Source organism: Mirounga leonina, unplaced genomic scaffold (assembly GCF_011800145.1).
Source record: "Mirounga leonina isolate KUSES-001 unplaced genomic scaffold, KU_Mleo_1.0 Mir_154, whole genome shotgun sequence".
Taxonomy (NCBI): Eukaryota; Metazoa; Chordata; class Mammalia; order Carnivora; family Phocidae; genus Mirounga; species Mirounga leonina.
The window spans coordinates 4,864,367-4,885,190 of NW_023270389.1; the positions used below are offsets into that span (position 1 = coordinate 4,864,367).

The 20,824-nt window shown below is 41.1% G+C and overlaps 1 pseudogene; it reads right to left on the reverse strand.

Annotated features, from left to right (window-relative positions):
- Positions 1-1,161: 1,161 nt before the first annotated feature.
- Positions 1,162-8,705, reverse strand: LOC118013783 (annotated as a pseudogene).
- Positions 8,706-20,824: the final 12,119 nt, after the last annotated feature.

Sequence of the window (20,824 nt, forward strand, 5' to 3'; positions counted from 1 at the left end):
TCCATGTGAAGTCACCCAAACAGTGGGTGACTATTAACAGAACAGAACTATTAACTCCATTCATATTAATTTTGTTGCAAATAACACTTCCAGGTTATTTTGTTTTCAGTTTTTCTTTATGTGTCATTTTAGATAGTTTCAATTGCTGTGTCGTCCAGTTCACGTCTTTTTTTATGCAGTGTTTAATCAGTTCTTAATTCTACCTAGTGTATTTTTTGATACCAGACATTGTATTTTTTTTTGAACTCTAGAAGTTCAGTTTGGGCTGTTTTATATCTTCCACACTTCTTAATATGCTCATGTTTTCTTCTAGCTTCTTGGACATATAGAATGTGTTTATAATTATGGTTTAAATGTCTTTTTCTACAATTTCTGCCATCTGTATCATTTTCTGCTTCGGTTTATATTTAATTTCCTTTTGTCCTCATTATGGGTCATATTTTCTTGCCTCTTTGCATTGCCTGGTAATTTTTTATGGGATTCCAGATATTGTGAATTTTAGGTTATAGGGATTCTTTGAATTCTTTTAAATAATTTTGAGTTGTCTGTGCAGTTAATTTACTTGGGAACTGCCAGATATTTTGAGGCATGCTTTCAAGTTTTGTTAAATGAGACTAGAGCCATTCCTCTTTATTCCTTTGTATGTATCCAGGTTTCCATCTGGAATCTTTGTATTTTAACCTTAAGAACTTCTTTTAATATTTAGTTCTGGTCATGAGTTCTTCTAACCTTTTGTTCTTCTTAAAAAGTCTTTATTTTGCCTTCCTTTCTGAAAGATATTTTCTTGATAGAATTCTAGATCTAGTGTTTTTTCTTTTTTTTCTTTTAACACTTTAAAGATGTTTATCTGCTGGCTTGCATTATTTATTTTTACTGGAAGACTGCCATAATTCTTACCTTTCTTTTCATGTATGTAATGTTCCTCTTCCTCTGCCTACTTTTAGTATTCTCTTTTTTTTTTGTTATAGCACAACTTATATATTTCAAATGGACAAAAAATTAGTATCATTTACAATATCTTAAGATAAATTGCCTTTGAATGGGAGCCTCCTTTCCAGTACTTTGAGGTCTACAAGACATATTTAGAAAATGTACTACTGTGGAAATGACTGCTTAAATCGAATGGGGGGAGGGGGGAGGGCCTGTGGTTTCTCTTTTTGATTAATTGCTGTAACACTGTCCTTCAGGCAGCTGAGGGAATTTCATGTTTTCTTTAGACATCATTAGGTGCCGGAGCTCTTGCAGGACAACTTTGATGCTATGTGAATGCCATTTTGCTAGCACTGATATAGCTCTTGGGTCCACCACTCCATTAGAACTATTAACTCCATTCATATTAATTTTTGTTGCAAATCTTACAAAGGGGGTGCTTCTGGGTATTTAAGTCCACATTCTATTTTAAGGCTGTATATTTGGTTTTCATAAATTGTCTGAGCCCATGGTGGCTGCCATCTTGCATCACTTAGTATTTTTTTTATCACTGGTTTCCAAAAATTTGGTTATGATATTACTTTGGTAGTTTTTATGTTTATCTTGCTTGTGGTTCAGTGAGCTTCCTGGGTATGTAAGTTTATCGTTGTATCAAATTTGCAATATTTTTGGTCATTTTCCTTGAAATATTTCTCAGCCGCACCCTTCTCTGGGTATCTGATAACAATTGCATTATACTGCTTAATAGTGCCACACTTCACTGATGCGCTTTGTTCTCTCTCTCTCTTTCTTTTTTTTAAGAGTTTTTTCCTCCTACTTCTGTTGGGATGGTTTCTATTACTATGTCATCCAGTTTGCTGATCATTTCTTTTGCATCTGTTAAGCCCAGCTAGTGAATTGTCATAGCAGGTATTGTGTTTTTCAACTCTATAGCTTCCATCTGGTTCTTTTCTTTATCTTCCATTTATTTACACATAAATACAATAAGGAGAGAAGTGGAAGATATAGAAAATAACCCAAATGCAACTTCTGTTTAAAATTTTTTTTTTTTTTTGAGGTTGCATCGAAAGTACACCACTTACACCTTTGTTGCAGGAAGCCTAATTGATTGATGACTCTGGCAGCATGCTCTGAATCCACCATTGTATCTGCACAAAAACCCCCCTTTCATGGGCTGCCCCTAGTCATTGATTGGATGTGGTATGAATACTAATGTAGGTCTTTTCCTGCAAGGTACAGATTCCTCTGTTGAGTGACTTTGGCTTGAGGACTCATCAACCCAGATGGAACTTTCTTAGAACTGCACAGCAGTCTGAGACCCTACTCATCCAGTCCTTCTTCCTTTCCTCTCTTTTTTCTTTCATAGGCATTTCCTCCAGTAAATCTTTGTCATCTTGTTTCTTGAAGCATCGAATTAATATATTTATTATTATCACTATATATTTTGTTCTTATTCACAGTCAGTATAAGATTTCATTTAAATAAAAGGTTCTGGTTTTAAAAAGTGTTTGAGAACTATGGTCTGTTTTACGTCATTTATAATTGAGGGACTGAAGCTCAGAGGTTCTTCTGAACATTGAGTTTGCAAACCTAAACCAACCTATATTATAGCATTAATCAATGCTTGTTCTTTTTTAGCATTAATAAAGGCTTGTTCTTTTGCTCTGGACAAAGAATCAGGAGCCCCGATAATACTGCTAACTCCTTTTTGGTCTTGGACAAGCTACTTAACTCTCTAAGCTTATTAAAGGGGTTAGGATAGTTTACCTATATAACCTCTTTAACTCTAAAATCTAATTTTGTAGATGAGAAAACTGACATAATTTACCTGACCAATTATCCAAAAAGTTGTTAGGGAATATCTAGATTGGATTTTTTCCCTAATAGACAACAAATGGCCCAAAACTTTGTGTGTGTGTGTGTGTGTGTGTATTGACCTGTATTTAGGAAAATACCTTGATAAGTCACTTATGGTAAAGGATGTGATCTGAGGACATGGATTTCAGGACCGATATAGTGAAAAAAGTGGCTGAACTGTTTGACATACAGAAGGGAAGGAATTTACTTTTGATTCTAGGAAGCAACAGAAAAGAGAAGGCAGAAGGGGAAGAGCAAGGAAAGAGAGTGGAGTCATCAAAAGAGTATAAAACTAGAGACAGGAATGGGTGGGTGAACATTTCTAGGGGCAGAGTAGGGAAAGGGCTTTTAAGGCCAGAGATACCCAACATTTAATTGGGAGGTTTTTGCTGTATTAATCAGGCTTCTTATGTTTGAAAGTGACACAAATTTAACTCAAAGAACCTTAAATAAAACAGGGATCTTAGTGGGTCACAAAGTTTGGAAAGATGTTAGGTGAATTTGTAACAACTAAGGAAGAATTGCAGAAACCAATGCTACAGGGACGAAAAGTGGAAACTTGGATAATGATGCTAGATTTCTCTCTCTCTCCTTCCCTCCTTTTCCGGCCTTGCTCATCTCTGTTTGACTCTGTTTCTCTTTGACTTCATTCTTTCCTGCAGCAGACAGGACTTGGTCATGTGGTAAGAAACATGGTTGCTAGCCGACCCAGCTCAGCAACCATAAAGAGAGAGCTTGTTGGGGGATGGGGGAAAGCGGTACCAGTGTGGTGCAACAATTCCAGAGACAGGTTCTAATTAGCCTTGCTTGGATTCCATGTCCATCCCTTGCACCAGTCATCAGCGTCAGTGAAATAGGGCACTACAATCAACCAACACAGGTCATGTGACTACATTTTTGCCTGGGGTAGGGGAAGGGTCTATTACCAGAAGAATGGGGATAGAAATGCTTTCTGAGAAGATAAAAATAATAGCTGACTCTGTGTTGTTCTGGTGTAAACCAGCCTTTCTTCCCAGAACCTTTCTTTTTTAAAGATTTCATTTTTTAAGTAATGTCTATACCCAATGTGGGGCTCAAACTCACAACTCCAAGATCAAGAATCACACGCTTGATGACTGAGCCAGCCAGGTGCCCCCAAAACCTTTCTTACAATCGTAATGTTGTATCCATGCAACAGCTTTGTGTAAATGGGGCTACTTAGGCAGAAATTTGGGGAATGATCTGACTCTTCTCTGGGTTTAAGGTAGTAAAGAATAGGGAAATGCACATGGGTGGTCAAATGATCCATAAACTGAACTAATTTAGCAGAAGCAGGAATTTGGAGTCAAAGGTGACTATGAGAACAATGCAGTAAAAGAGGGGATTGCATTGACAAAGGATGCAGAATGGAGGTTTGAGCTCATTTTTATCCGTGTGATCTGGATTGGGGCAGATTGACATTACTGGCTGTTTTGTAAGTTCTTCAAAGATTCCTCTACTGGGAATCTTTAACTGTAATTCCTGCGATGTAGGTGATGCTTCTTATCTGATTGGCTGGTTTTAACTTCAATTCTCAGTACTGAGCTTCCCAAAGTTGGTCATGGGGGACATCTATGGAGTGATGAGCTTTCAAACTGGCTCCAGATCAACTCCACCTCCGACAGCCTATGTTTGGTCTGGGGAAACACTCCTGCATCTGTCCCGTCATCTGCAGATGGTCACCAGTCCTCTGCTCTGTGGCCTTAGGCCCATCTATCCACAACCTCTCTTCATAGCCCTTACTCCAGAGGACACATGTCACTCTGAATGATCTGCCACTTATGATTCTATTGGAGTCCGTCCAACTGGCTTGAGGGGAGGGGACATCCCCTGCCCTGTGCTGTGTAGAACACAACATTCCCACAACTCTTTGCAGAGAAATTCTGTCCTTCCTTTCTCTTCAACCTCAACTTCTGTTAGAAGTGAAGTGTTAAGGGCCACAAAGCTTTTTCTCATCATCTTTGTAGATTCCTGAAAAAGTGGGCCAGCTCTGTAATGTGGGGAGAACTTAGCATCTATTGTTTTATTTATGGTTTTTGGAGGCTTAGCCAAAATTAAAAAAGAGAGAATCTCATTTTAAGTTCCTTTTACACATACATTATCCCACTGAAACATTTAGGTATACTGGTCCCATTTTACAGATGAGGAGACAGGTTTAGTGAGGTTATGTGACTTTTTCAAGATCATACAGATAGTAAGTGACAAGGATAGAGTCTGAACCCAGATTTTTCTGACTCCAAACTTTATGCTTTTTCCACTTTAAAACTGTTAACTGATTATCAGAGAGACCTTGAGTCTTGCCATTAGTGCTCTGAATGGGGCGTGAGGAGCCTTGATCAAGGGTTGGTGCCTCTGATCATCGTGCTCTTAACCCACTCACCTCTGTGTCTATGCTTTCTGTTACAGAAGCTGTGGAACATAATAGTAACATATAAATATATGTATTTTTTTACTGCTTCCTTATAGAACTGTGTTGGTGAAAATATTTGGGGGTAGGTGGGTAGGAAAAGAACTGACAGAACTAAAATTTATTGAACATCCACCACTATGTTCCAGTCACTCTGTGATAGGTTCTTCATGCACACTGTTCAATTAGGATTGACTAAAAACATTCAGCAAAGGGTAAGCACAGTCAGCCACCAACCAGGACGCTGGTGGTTAACAGTCAGTAGGCTGTGCCCATGAGGCCGGCCCAAGTGTGGGCCTTGAGGACACGGGCTTAGCAGCCCACACAGGTCACACAGCCAGCGAGGGGGCCGGGCCTGCTCCCAGAGCAGCCCCACAACAAAGTTCATGCTCTTTCCAGCTACTGCAGTGAATACTTCACGAGAAAGTAGCTACACAGGGTAGAACTATTATTATTCTCAGATGTAAGTACTCTGATGTTATTTAGAAAAAGGTAAACAAGGCCCATAAGTTTCGTTTTTACAGTTCCTCTTTCAAATGAACACTGTTTGTCTCCTTTGCCTTGTCTATCTGTCTCTTTCTCATGCCTCTTGTGGACCAAAAGTAGTTCAGTTATGAGCCTCAAAATCATATGCTCAGCCTCCTATTTCCTCTCCTCATGATAGCACCCCCCCAATCAAGATGCATTTGAAGTACTGAGAGTAACACCCAAGAAAAAAGAAAGGGGGTGGTGGAGGGGGGGAGTGGGGATGGGGGAGGGGATAGATCAGAAAGAGAGAGGAAGACAGAGAAAAGGCAGGATGAAAGAAAGAAAGAAAGAAAAGAAAAGAAGGAAGGAAGAAAGAAAGAAAGGAAGAAAAAGAAAGAAAGAAGAAAGAAAGAAAGAAAGAAAGAGAGAGAGAGAGAAAGAAAGAAAGAGAGAAAGAAAGAAAGGAAGAGGAGAGGAGACAGGGAGAGATAAAAGGCAGAGGCTCCCTCAGAGCTCTTATGTACATATTCAATCAGAAAGGCTCACAGCCACCGGAAAGTTTGCAAATTTAGATGTCATTTCTGGACCCTAACAGCTTTGAACACCAAAGGGCCCCAGAATCCCCGCCATTCACCCAACACCAGGACTGCGGTAATCATGACCCCGGAAGGGTGGTGAGAGTGGAAGGTCGAGCCTTTCCACCGGTTACTTGTGGAAAAACCAAGGACAAACAGGAAGAATTAAAACAGGAAATGACTCATAAACCATAGAAGGGGCGCTCCCCTCCCTTTTATTATCCCCCTCACAGAAAGACGTGTTTCCATTTGCTTTGTTTTTAGGATTTTTCTCTCAACAACAACGCAGTCTCTCCTGACTCCTTCCTGGGAGGGAGATTCAGCTTTTCCAAAGCCACTTCCCTGCTGTATTCTCTCACTAATTTCTCATAAGCCATCTTAATACTGAATACTTGTGTTCTGTACCTGCTACTGAAGAAACAGGATTAGTCAAAGATTTGTAAATGCACTGTTTAGAAAAACCCAGCAGCAGGTGCAAATTTTATGGATGGTAAAACTCATCTGAGGAAATGGAAGGCTCTCCAGCTCTCCGCTTCAAAGAGCTCCTCAGTAGGTCTCTTTTGTTCAGCTCTTGGCCCCAGAGCATGCTCAGAAAAGGGAACTCGGGACACGCCGAGTTTAAATTGGTCCGCAGGTAGAGTAACAGGTGGGTTTCAGTTTTCTCGTGGGGGGAGGGGAGGGGAGTGCCAGTAGGTTTAACAACTACCTCTCCAATAACAACAACAACAAACAAACACGCCCCCAAAACCCTGATTTGCAGCACTTGCCCGCATCTGTGGTGGCGTTTGCATAGAGATGTGCACTATTATAAAGTATTTCCACCATATGAGAGCAATAGATGTAAATCATCTCAGGGGCATAGAATGTAACATGCAGTAAAATAATTAGGAAGTGATGTGTTTTGAGTACTTATTACCTTTTTAAATATTAATGTATTTAAATGTAAACTTACATAAATCAGTTTTTTTTTTTTAAAGATTTTATTCATTTTTTGGCAGAGAGAGACACAGTGAGAGAGGGAACACAAGCAAGGGGAGTGGGAGAGGGAGAAGCAGGCTTCCCGCGGAGCAGGGAGCCCGATGTGGGGCTCGATCCCAGGACCCTGGGATCATGACCTGAGCCGAAGGCAGACGCATAACGACTGAGCCACCCAGGCGCCCCCATAAATCAGTTTTTAATAATGGCTGTGCTTAACAACAGGTTTGCAAAATTTTTGAAATTTTAACAGTTGACTTATGTGAACCTGTATGAGCAGCTTCTGGCTTGTGGGCCCTGGGATTTTGAGAGGAGAAGAGAGAGGATGAGCGAGCTCCCAGGAGAGGCACACGCTGGAACCTAAGGAGGATGTCACCAGTGAGAATGTCTCTGTACGTGGTTGGCCCAGGGACTCCAAAGACAGTGATTTGAAGGACTCCATTTTAATTTGTTTCTTATTCTGTGCCATGCACTCTGGCCCTTTCCCTCAAATCTTTTTTTTTTTTTTTAAGGTTTTATTTATTTATTTATTTATTTATTTATTTATTTATTTATTTATTTATTTAACAGAGAGAGAGAGAGAGAGAGAGGGAGGGAGAGGGAGAGCACGAGCACACAAGCAGGGGGAGAGGCAGAGGGAGAAGCAGGCTCCCCACTGAGCAGGGATCCCCATGCTGGACTCAATCCCAGGACCCTGAGATTGTGACCTGAGCTGAAGGCAGATGCTTAACCGACTGAGCCACCGAGGTGTCCCTTAAGTGTTTTTAAAAATGATTAAAGAAGACCCTGTAGGTAATACAAACTTTATCTAACACTTCATGAAGCAGACCGTCTCCACTCAGAGCACTGTAAAATGGGGCGGGAGGTAGGACCCTTTTATAGGATGAAGAATGAAGAACAAGAAAGCAGACACAGAGCCCAGGGCTGGCTTGGGTGATGGGGCTTGGCTGACTGGACATACTGTGTTTCTGGTCAAGCAGAGCATTTACGGGGATATGAGTGTTGTCTGTTTCAGCTTGCTGCAGGGGCACTGTGGGCAGGGTGGCCCATCTTGGGCCTAGAAAGTTATTTCAACAAGTGGAGGAGTGAGAGACACACAGACTTGTTCGGTGGTACTTTGAGGGTCAGGGGTCACACTGGTGACAAAGTAGCCAGGAGCCTCACTTTCTTCATCTGTAAAGTGGAAATAATAATAGTGCCTAAACCATAGAGCAGTTGTGAGGATTAAATGAGATAATTTGTATACAATATGAGCCTGATGCCTGGTGCATAAGTGGCTTCCCCCTCCCCCTCTCTGACCACTCCTTGTCAGACTCCTTTATTATGACTTCCTCTTCCAGAGGCAACAGTCTGCTTTACCTTTCCTCTGTTCAATCTCTATTAACTCTCCATGGGACCACATTTGGTCTCATGCCTTTAAATATTACCCACGTGTTGGTGATCTCCAGGTATAAGTTGTCTACACCCGTTGGCATTTTTAGACTGCTGACTTCTTCAGCTCCAAGTTTGGGATATATGAAGCAAAAACAGAACCCAAAAAACTCAGCACTGAGTATTTCCTTGGGTCTTGACTTCCCTAGCCTCTCTGCCTTCTTCTGTCCACCTTCAGCATCTTCTTATGTTTGTTTTATATATATGTCTAGGGTTTTACATTGTCCTCAGTGGGAAGAATAGAAAAATATACCAAAATTATCTTGGTGGATGTGTTTATTGAGTTTTTTTAAATTTAAAAATTTTTAATTATGGTAAAAACACAATATAAAATGTACCCCCTTCACCATTTTTAAGTATACAGTTCAGTGGCGTTAACTGTATCCACATTGCTGTATACAGATCTTGAGAACTTTTTCATCTTGCAAAATTGGAACAACCTCCCATTTTTCCCTTGATGGGAAATTCAAAGCACACAAGGGAACAACTCGTTAGGATTTAAAAAGTCAGCATATTTATTTATTTTTTATTTTTATTTTTTGTATGGTAGTTCTATTTTTCTTTTTTTTTTATTCTTATGTTAACCCCCATACATTACATCATTAGTTTTAGATGAAGTGTTCCATGATTCATTGTTTGTGCATAACACCCAGTGCTCCACGCAGAACGTGCCCTCCTCAATACCCATCACCAGGCTAACCCATCCTCCCACCCGCCTCCCCTCTAGAACCCTCAGTTTGTTTTTTTTCAGAGCCATCGTCTCCAGTGGTTCATCTACCCCTCTGATTTCCCCCGCTTCATTCTTCCCCTCCCGCTACCTTCTTCTTCTTCTTTTTTTTTCTTAACATATATTGCATTATTTCAGAGGTACAGATCTGAGATTCAACAGTCTTGCACAATTCACAGTGCTTACCAGAGCACATACCCTCCCCAGTGTCTATCACCCAGTCACCCCATCCCTCCCACCCCACCCCCCACTCCAGCAACCCTCAGTTTGTTTCCTGCAATTAAGAATTCCTCATATCAGTGAGATCATATGATACATGTCTTTCTCTGTTTGACTTATTTTGCTCAACATAATACCCTCCAGTTCCATCCACGTCGTTGCAAATGGCAAGATCTCATTCCTTTTGATGGCTGCATAATATTCCATTGTATATATATATATATATATACCACATCTTCTTTATCCATTCATCTGTCGATGGACATCTTGGCTCTTTCCACAGTTTGGCTATTGTGGACATTGCTGCTATAAACATCAGGGTGCACGTACCCTTTCGGATCCCTACTTTTGTATCTTTGGGGTAAATACCCAGTAGTGCAATTGCTGGATCATATGGTAGCTCTATTTTCAACTTTTTGAGGAACCTCCATACAGTTTTCCAGAGTGGCTGCACCAGCTTGCATTCCCACCAACAGTGTAGGAGGGTTCCCCTTTCTCCGCATCCCCACCAACGTCTGTCGTTTCCTGACTTGTTAATTTAAAAGTCAGCATATTTAAAAAAGGAAAATTTGAGCCCTCAAGCACTTAAAATAATAGGTTGGCATCATATTCTAGAAAGTAAAATATTTATGCTTAAAATGATTGAAAACAAAGTAAAACAAAAAACAAGATTTTATAAAATTTAATTTCCAGAAATGAGGCATATAATTGCTGAAATTAAAAACTCAATAGATATTCAGCCTTAAAAAGGAAGGAAATTCTGTCACATGCTACAACATGGATGAGCTTTGAGGATATTTTGCTGAGTAAAGTAAGTCAGTCACAAAAGAATAAATATTGTATGATTCCACTTACAAGAAGTATCTGAAATCATTGAAATCAAGGAAAAAGAAAGTAGAATGGTGGTTTCCAGGGGTAACTTGTTACATAGCCATAAATATTTACACAGGTATCATAAATATCTTACTAGTTTAAGGCCTTTAAGATATAAATCTATCCTTGATAATCTTGATCTAGTACCTTAATCTTCTCAACTCAGATCTTTATTTTTACCATCTTCTATATGCACAAACTAGACCTTGCCAATTATCTGGAACTGTTCCACCTGTCCGAAGTATTGAACTTCTCTAACCTACTGTTTGACCACAAATTTTTATCCTTCCATATCTTGCATCATTTCTCAATACAAATCATAAGCCTCATCAATATCTCCAGTCCAATAACCCACTCATTTCCCCCCAGTTTATTTGTCTCCTTCCTAGCCTCACTTTATTTTCCCACCATCATTGGACTATTGCTTCTCTGTATGCTGAACATCAGTTTTGTTTGGGAACTCTTCTTGCATTCCACGTGGTATTGGTGGGGCTGTTGTTCTCGTGGTCTAACCATCTCCACCATAGATGTGGGCCCCTGACCCAGGCCATCCAAGCAATCCTTGTTGGGGGTTGATATGTACACTGTAAGAGAAAGGGCCAGGGTCAGCCTATGGGGTCATGAGCTCTAAAGAATATGTAAAAACGGAGCTGCTGGATACTTGGAGAGATTTGGGAATGAATAAAGCCAAGCAAAGGCAAGCAGAGCTGAGAGATAAAGAGAGATAATTTTTCTTATGATATTATTTGAACTATGGATCCTGCTGGACCTGAAGCCAATTTTATCTCTTGGCTGTTCCAGCCATATGAGTCAATAAATCCTCTCCCACTTATTTTCCTTTAAATTACTTTATAATACCCCCCCCCGCCGCCCCAAGTTTGGCTTTATTTTGCAGTACAGAAATGATTTGGAGACATTCTGAGACAGATATCATTGAAGCAGAGGCTCTGTCAAATCAAAACTGCAATGTAGCTGGGTCTGTTTTGTATCCCACCCCTGGGATACAAAAGAAGCTTCTACATTTACCTAATATTTTTGTTTTTACAACCAAAAGCATCTTGACTAACATATTTACATAACCTGGACCTCTGTTTCAGATATGAACACATTTGGTTGCAAACCACCAGAAAACACAAAAACCATGTCCTGCATAAGTAAGGGTTTATTTATTCCACATAATAAGAAGCCTGAGGCAAGGCAGTCCAGAGCTGATAACAACAGCACTGAACACAGTCAGGAATGCATGAACACATTCATGACTTTCTCCCTTTCTTTCTCCCTTTCTGCTCTGATGTCCTTACTGTGCTGACTTGATCCACCTACTTGTGGCCTCAAGGTCACCAAGTGGCTGCTGCTTCGCCAGGCCTCACTCCTGTGCTGTAGACACTAGAAAGGAGAAACAGAAGGGCATCATTTGTAGACTTATGCTTATGTCTCATGGATGCGTGGCTTCCCCTAGCTACAGGAGAGCTGGGGAATTAAGTGTTTAGCTTTTACTGTCTCTCTATTAGAGGCAAGTAAAGGAAAGACAGGCTGGAAGTAGACAAACCCAAGCTAATTGTTTTCAGGATCCTACCACTACACGTGACCTCTTTCCCTGCTCTGTAAGCCACCAACCATCTGCGAGTTCTACAAACCATTCTGTACCTGAGTGTTGAAGGTTAGTGGATAAAAATCACAAAATTGCAGAGAATGGAGCCTCTACAAATTAATGGCATTTAATATCCTGTAGGCATTCAGAGCTGTTTTGTTTTTTAAAGATTTTATTTATTTATTTTGAGAGAGAGAGCACAAAAGAAGGGGGAGGGGGAGAGGCAGAGGGAGAAGCAGGTTCCCCTTTGAGCAGGGAGACCAATGCGGGGCTCAATCCTGGGATCATGACCTGAGCCGAAGGCAGATGCCCAACCGACTGAGCCACCCAGGTATCCCAGAGCCATTTGATAGTTATTTTTCATTTTAGTTTTATTAGCTTTCTCTCCTATTCCCTTTAATTATTATTGCAAATCTTTAACCTGAAATACCTTCTTTATGCCCCATTCTCATATTCCCTTCACTGTCAACAAATTGCAGTCCCTTGCTTGCTGAGAAAATAGAGGCCATAAAAATATGAAGTCCCTCAATGTCCTGTAACCAATCCTTTCCTCCTTCTTTTATTCCTTTTGGCTTTAAAATCAGAATCTGTGATTGTGTTTTTAACCTTGCCCACATCCATTATGCTACAATATGTTTATTTCATTCATTATATCTCAACACTTGGCATCATTTGGTAGTGGGTCCACCATAAATATTTGTTGGATGCTATTGAATCCTCTTTGCAGGACTTTGCTGTATCAGCGATCCTCTACTGGATCTTTCACTTCTCCCTTTTACCTCCTTTTAGTCTATAAACAAACTCAAGCTTTTTTCCCCCAAAGGAACAAAACCTTCCTTCTCATGTACCTCCATTTACCCCCTAGCTAACATCTAATTGCTTTCTCTACTGAACCAAGCTTCTCAAAATAATAATCTCTCCAATTTCAGTCTCTGAAATATTTTCCAGATATTTCTCAACCCCTTGCTCAGTAGCTTCAACCCATCATGTCAAGGAAAATGTCCTTTCTGAGGTTTCTGATGACTTCCTACTCACCACACTTACATATTACTTAAGTTTTCTGCAGAATTTTTTTATGTGCTTCCTATTTCCTGTGTCACTCCCTTTCCTTGAATTTTGTGACACTAGGATTTTCTGTTTTTTTCTAACTCTCTGTTGATTTTTTTTTTTTTTGTTCTTCTGTTGGGATTCTCTTCCACCATGGTATTATTCAGGACTCTGTAGGTGACCATCTTCTCTTTTTACTATAGACACACTCCTTGGGTGCCCTTATCAATACCATGGCTTCAGCTGTCACCCAGATGCAAATGATTCCCAAATCTTTTTCTCCAGAAAATGACATCTGAGCAAAACCAGAAGGAGGTGAGAAAGTGAGCCATGTAAATATCTGGAAGAAAATAATTCCAGAGAGTGAAAATAGCCAAGTGTCAAGGCCTGGGGTAGGAATGTTTGGCATGTTTCAAGAACGGTCAGAAAGCCATTGTGGCTGGAACTGAGAGTGAGGGGAAAATTTAGTAGGAATTGAGGTCAGAGAAGTAATGGAGGAGAGGAGGATCAAGTCATGTCAGGCCTTTTGGGCCATCTTAATGACCCTAACTTGTACTGTGAGTGAACTGAAAAGCTGTTGGAGAGGTTTGAGCAGAGGAGTGATACATTCTGACTGAAGTTTTAAAAGGGTAACTCTGTGTTGAGAGTAGATTGAAAAGAGCAAGACAGGAAGCAGGCCTGTCTGGTTGGGGAGGCTGTTGCAGTAATTTAGATGATAGATGATGGTGATCTGGATCAGGGAAGTTGCAGTGAAGTAGCTGTTATGGATCTATTTTAAAGAGAGAACCAATAACATATGATGACAGATGGGATGTGGGGTCTGAGAAATAAGGACTCAAGAGATTTTTGTCCTGAGAAACCGGAAGGATGGAGTTGCAGTTTACTGAGCTGGGGAGGACTGTGGGAAAAGCAGGCTGGGGGAAAGATTAGGAGATCGGGTTTGTACCAATTAAACATGAGATAGTGATTAAAAGACATTCAAATGTAGAAGTCTTGAAGCATCTGGATAAAAGATGGAGTTTAGTTGTCAAAGGGACTGGAGATATGCCTTTGGCAGTCATTATCCTGTGGGTAGAATTTAAACTTATGAGGATAGATGAGATCATCAACAGAATGAGAGTACACAGAAGAGAGAAGAGTTCTAAGAGCTGAGCCTTGGAGTAATCTAATGTTAATAGGCAGAGAAGATGAGCATGAACCAGTGAGGGAGACAGAGGAGTGGCCAGGAGATGGGAAGAAAATCAGGAGAGTGTGGCGTCCTGGTAGATGACTGAAGAAATGTTTCAAGAAGGAAGAAAGGATTGACCAAATCAAATAATATTGATAGCTCATGTAATTTGAGGACTGAGTATTTCAATGGGTCAAGAGGGTGGGAAGAGAAAAGTAGGAATTTTTCTGTGAACAGAAGGAGAAATAGAGCAGTAGCCAGGGAAAGTAGGATCAAGAGAGTTTTGTTTTGTTTATTAGATGGGAGAAATATTATGTCTGCAATCTGATTATAATCTGATGGGAAAGATCTAGTAGAGAGGGAATTTGTTAAAGCAGATTTAAAAGGGGAGAAGTGCTGGAGCAATGTCCTTGAGCAGGCGAGAGGAGATAGGTTCTAGTGCCTAAGTAGAGGAACTGTCCCTCGCTTGACACAGTTAAATAAATTCATCCATAGTAACAGGAAGATGAAGAAAGATACAGAGAGGAAGAGAAGACAGAGTAGGATACAAACGAAGGTGGGTGGCTAGATGTTATAATGGAAGCATGTGGAAATACTCTTCAGGTAGCTTCTGTTTTTTCAGTAAGGAATATGAAAGTGAAGACAGTTGAAGAAGTATTGGAAGGTGGTGCCCCCTATGATTTCTCTGCCCTCACCTCCTAATTGTTTAGGAGAGTAAGAGAATGAACAAGGGAAATAAAGTATAATTGCTTGGTAGCACTGAAGTTAGGGATCATAAATTTAAGTGAGACTAATCATAGCATAGTTGTATTCTTTTTTTCCAGCTAGTTGTACAAATTCAGGCATGAACGAGCCCAAGTTGGAGTTAGCAGTATTGACTTTTTTGTTGTTGTTGTTTTTGGCGAGGTAATATGACTCAAAATGGAACAACGGAGTTGAGGGTATGTGGGAGGGAGTGGTGAAAATGACTTACTATGGACATTAAATTGAGTAAGGAGGAAAGTGATGCCACGAGGGTCAGGAGGGATGGTGAAAGGTAGTTGGATCAATGGACTATTGGTTGGGGCATGGAGGTGAAGGGATTGTTGGAGTTAGGGCAAAAGAAGGAGTGAAATGGAAAGATGGAAGGTGGGATTAAAGAGAGTAGGATGCTTGAAACTAAGATTACAGAAAGATTGTAGGTTTTGGTACTAGGGTATGACTACAGGAGATGTCTAATCAGCAGAACCGAGAGAAACAAATTAAGTTATGGGACAGGAATCACAAGAGGAGCCAAGCCAAGGAGCAGTAATGAGGAGCTAGAAAGATAGAGGAGAAAACCAGGATGGAGCAAGTGAAAGGCTAATCGTGTGAAAGGAGTGGAAGACAAGGTCATTGGAGGAGAGGAGGTCAGGGATCTGAAAAGCAAGGCTAATGGAAAGACCATGTGCATGGATAGAAGTTCAAAAGGAGTAGTGTTGAAGAGTGTACAAGTCAGCCAGGAGCTAACTCAAGGAGTTGGGGGACAGTGACCCGAGGATAGCATGTGACTCTAATAGGAAGTGTGGTGGTGTTACAGTCTTATAACATGAGATTCAAAGCTAAAATTTCTCAGTGTGTGGTCATGCATGATCTCCTGCTTAGCAAACTTTTTACTTAAGTTTTCTGCAGAATTTGTCATCACTCCCACTTTCTTGAACCTCTTTTGTGTGAACCTTTTTTATCTTGAACTGTTGTGATTCTGAGATCTGCTGGTTCTCTTACCTCTCTGTCAATTCCTTTTGTTGTTATCTCTTGGATTTTTCCTTCTCAGGGATGACTTCTCAGTTACTCAGGGCTCCCTACATGTCCTTTTCTCTTCTCACTGTGCAGGTACTCCCTGGATGATCCCACCAATCTCATGGCTTCAGCTGCCGCCCAAATGCTTGTGGTTTCCAGATCGTAGCTCCAGCCCCAAATGGGCTCTCCTGCTCTAGTCTTCTATTTCTGACTGTTCAATGAATAGAATTTGGATGTCCTTCAGGCAGCTTAAATTCATTCAAGGCTGCATTAATTATTATTATTATATTATATTATTATTATTCTCCAAACTTCCTTCTCTTCATTTTTGAATTTCAGTCAATCACTGATATATTTGACTCATCATAGTCATATGTCTCTTCCTCATCTCCCATATATAGTCAAGTCACTGATTCCTGTGAATTCTATTTCTGAGCTCTGAGTTCTATATCTGAATTGTCAACACTGATTAAGTCTGACAATTTGCCTCCTTCAAACCTATATCTGTGCAACAAAAAGTTGGTGAAGAAAAACAGAAAGGCACTGCCCAACTTCATAGAAGTCTAGGACATATAGTTTATTAGATGCTCTGTTTCTATAGCACAGAAAGGCACATAGAAGGAAGATGGGATGGATGTTGAATGCCAACCCACTACCCTGACAAGTCATCCTGAGATTCAGGACAGGGCATGTTCTAGGTTGAGAACTGATCTGTGTGTGTGCGTGTGTGTGTGTGTCCACACCAGATAAGAAGTTTTGGTTGCAGGTTATTATTTGTAAATTAAAACAAAAAAGTCACTACCTCAGAGAAGCCTTCCTTGATCACCCTATCTGGGTAGGCTTCTCCTTGTTATTCTATAATTTTTCCTTCATCAGTTTACCAAAAATTTAGAGTATCTATCTTGTCTCACACACTATTCTGAGGGCTAAGAATACAGTGAAGAAAAAGGACAAAATCCATACCATCACTGAACTTAGACTCTAGTGGGGGAGCCAGGCAAGAATCCTGTATAGAAATAAATAATGTATTTTCTAATAGTGATCTGTGCTATGTGAAAACAAAGGGTAACAGGACAGAATGAGTGGGGGTGGGGAGGCTGAGAGCAATTTTAGGCAGGAAAATCAGAGAAAGCCTCTTTGATATGAATGGTGAGAAGAAGCTGGCCACACAAGGACCTGGGGATAGAGGTGTGCACAGACAATAGCAAGTATAAAGGCCGTGAGGTCCTAGAGCCCGGTGGCTTCTACGACATTGCCAGTACCTCCGAAGGACTCATCCATAGCACTTACCACAGAGGTAATCATGTATTTATTTGTGTTTACCCATCCAGATCTATCGTATATTTGTTTAGTGTCTGTTATCCCCATGATTCCCGAGGACCGAGGCTCTGTCTATCTTGTTAAAAGTTAACGCCTAGTACCTAGCACTCAGGGAGCAGTTAAATGTTTACCGAATTAATGAATAACTAAATAACAACTGCTTAATAAATGCAATTATTTGTAGGATTAGCTGTTGAAGAGGTGCATTTCGTTTTCTAAATATAAACCTGTAACTCTGACTATGTCTTTTCAAATTGCATGTTCTGCCCTCTGTCATAAGCAGGCTCCTGTCCTACACGCTTCCTCTCTTGAAAATCTCTATTGTAAGAAGTTAAAAACTTAAGTTACTTTCCCCTTTGTCTTATATTGCTGTGAACGCACCCTATGATTTGGATTGTTATCAGATCTCGAGAGGGGCTTTGGTAGGGAGCTTCTCCGTTCTTTGAGTCACTAGGAGTATTAATGATATGTAGTCTATGGAAATGAATAAAGGGAGAGAGAAAAGCAGAATTTAAGGTGACTGTGGGACATCCAGGAAGTGTCCAGTCAGCAGAATCATGGAAAACAAATCTATTTATGAGACAAGAATCCTAAGAGAAGCGAAGCCAAGGAGAGGTAAGAAGGAGCCAGAAAGACAGGGGAGAGGGCTAGGACGGCACAATGTACTGACAGCTAAAAAGAGGGAAACTTTCAGGGTGGAGAAGACTCTAATGTCAAATGTCCCAGAGAATATTGATGTTTTTAAGAGGGAAACTTCAGAAGAATGGTGTGACTAGGTATGAAGAGGTGAAAGCTGGGGACATAAGCCGTTCATTTTAGTGGTCTGGCAGTCAGAGGTCAATGACAATGTCCCCTTCCTTCTTTCCCACAGAAAGTGTCTTTAGGTAACCTCTGGGAAGAGGAAAATCAGGAGTTCAGATTTCCTTTGTCTCTAGTTGAGAAGTCACTTCTCAGCTCATTCTCATCACTATGAAATTTAGCATGAAATGTATGCCTCGAGACTCTGGAGCAGGGTTACTTTCTCTCTGTTCTGCATCCATCTGTGGCAATCTTCCTCCTATCAACATATACATTGGAACCTGATGGAGGCTCAGTGGTTCTTTACTAAAATCTTTAGAGAAACATTCTAAAGCCACACAGGGTCCAACTATTGGTTTGAGGGTAGATGGGAGTAAGGAAGGGAGGTCAGGCATTGTTACTTTGCCTGACTTGCTAATTTGCTTCTTGGACCAATATGGAGTGGGGCAAAGCTTCATGGCTTAAACTAGAGGTTGGAAGCTTAAACATTTATAGATATCAGGCAGATCAAATAAGCTGGTGAGGTGGGCAGGCCAGGCCAGGGATGAAGTGTAGAGTGTGAGCCCCATTTAGAATAGGACAAATGTCCCTCAGCACCAGATATTGTTGCCCTGTAGAAATGTGCTCCCAGTATGGTCAGGGATCTGGAAAACATTTTTTTTTTAAAGATTTTATTTATCTGTTTGACAGAGAGAGACACAGCGAGAGAGGGAACACAAGCAGGGGGAGGGGGAGAGGGAGAAGCAGGCTTCCCGCTGAGCAGGGAGCCCGATACGGGGCTCGATCCCAGGACCCTGAGATCATGACCTGAGCCGAAGGCAGACGCTTAACTACTGAGCCACCCAGGCGCCCCTGGAAAACATTTTTAAAGAAAAGCGAGAAGTCAGGGTCTCGAGGTAAGTGGTCTCAATTTTTCGTGTTACTATATAAAAAATTAAGGTGAAGGGGAGTGGGAGATACAGGCCTCCAGTTACGGAATGAATAAGTCATGGGGATGAAAGGCACAGCATAGGAATATAGTCGACGGTATTGTAATAGCGTTGTCTAGGATAGCTACACTTGTGGTGAGCATAGGGTAATAATAACAACAAAATTAAAGCATTGGGGGGGACCAAATATCTGTAGATAGGATCCTGGTCTCCAGCTGCCAGTTTGTGACTTCTGGTTTAGGACTTGAGAAAGTATGCCAACGGAATACTTTCTTCATTCCTCACTTCATTACTGACTCCTCACCCCCACAGCACGTCCGTCATGGTTCCCAAACCCCTTTTCTCAGCCATTCACTGACTGTGATTGTGCTGGCTCTGAGGGAGGCAGCAGGTGGGCAGGGGCCTATGGATGGGAATGGGGAAGAGTGGGGAAGCTTCACCTTCCGTTTAGTCTCTCAAGTCTACAAACATGCCATCAGTGTTCTCTTGAAGTCCCTGAAGATCAACACATTACCTCACCAAGAAGATCAGTCTCCTCTCAAAGACTACCCCATGTAGTCTACATGCACAAAAGAACGTTCCCTCCAGTAAGTAGACTGGAGTCACCCAGGGAGTTTAGAAAGATTGCTGCCTGAGTCCCAGCCTAGAATAATTAGATCAGTATCTCTGGACGTGGGGTCCTACATTGGTGGGTTTACATGCTCCTCATGTGGTTCAAACGAGCAGTCAGGAGTTGAGAACCACTGGATAGGTAATTACTGAAAATATGACTATGTGAAGGGTGAGAGAGTTTGGATTAGCTGGGGGGTGTAAAAGCATCAGTGAAGGGAGCAAAGGTCCAAAGAGAAATTGCGTGGGTTTGTCGTGTGCTGCATGGTTCATTGGCTTTTTCCCATGGATGTTGCAGGATGGGGCATAGGCAATCCTTTGGATTGGATGTTGGCTCGGCAATATGGAAAGTTAAGGAAAAGAGCACAGAGAGTGTTAATAATGACTTCATTGATCTGTGGACAGGGAATGAAAGCTATTCAGATAGGGACTAAGGGTCTGGGTGACTTAAAATGAGTGAAGGAGGGAGGAAACCCCAGTGAGCATAGGGGGAATGTAAAGAAGAGGGGTAATTTCGAATGTCAGATTTCAGAGGCCATTGTGATGAGACAGTTTGGAGTTTGCCATCCTGGTGTGATTCCACTGTAGAGCTGTCCCTCCTTATACAAGGAACCCCCTCTGGTGTTCCCAGCATTCACCTACACTGGTTGTATTCTAACAATCTTAATGTCATTCATTCTGTACCCCGGTCCTTCCTCTAGTTTTTAAATTCCCTCCTCCACCCCCATCTACCAAATTACTTCTGACCTATTGTTTGCTCATTTATTCGACAAGTATTTATTGAATGTCTACTTCAATAGACTAGGTACCATGTGAGGTCCTGGGGAACAGACACTATTCTCTTGGAACTCAGAATGCAATGAGATATATTAGATATATCAAACATAAAATTACATAAATGCTTATTAAATTACAATTTGTATAAGTGGTTGGAGAACTAGAGGGAATAGTGAGGGTGAATATGGCAGAGAAGGCTTCTCTGGAGAAATGATACAGAAGCTGAGTCCCGAAGGATGACTAGGAACTGGCTAGCTTGTGTGGGTGTGTTTGTGCACGTGCGTGTGTGTAGAACGTATCACAGAGGGAATTGAATATGCAAAGGCACAGAGGCAGAGTTTGCATTC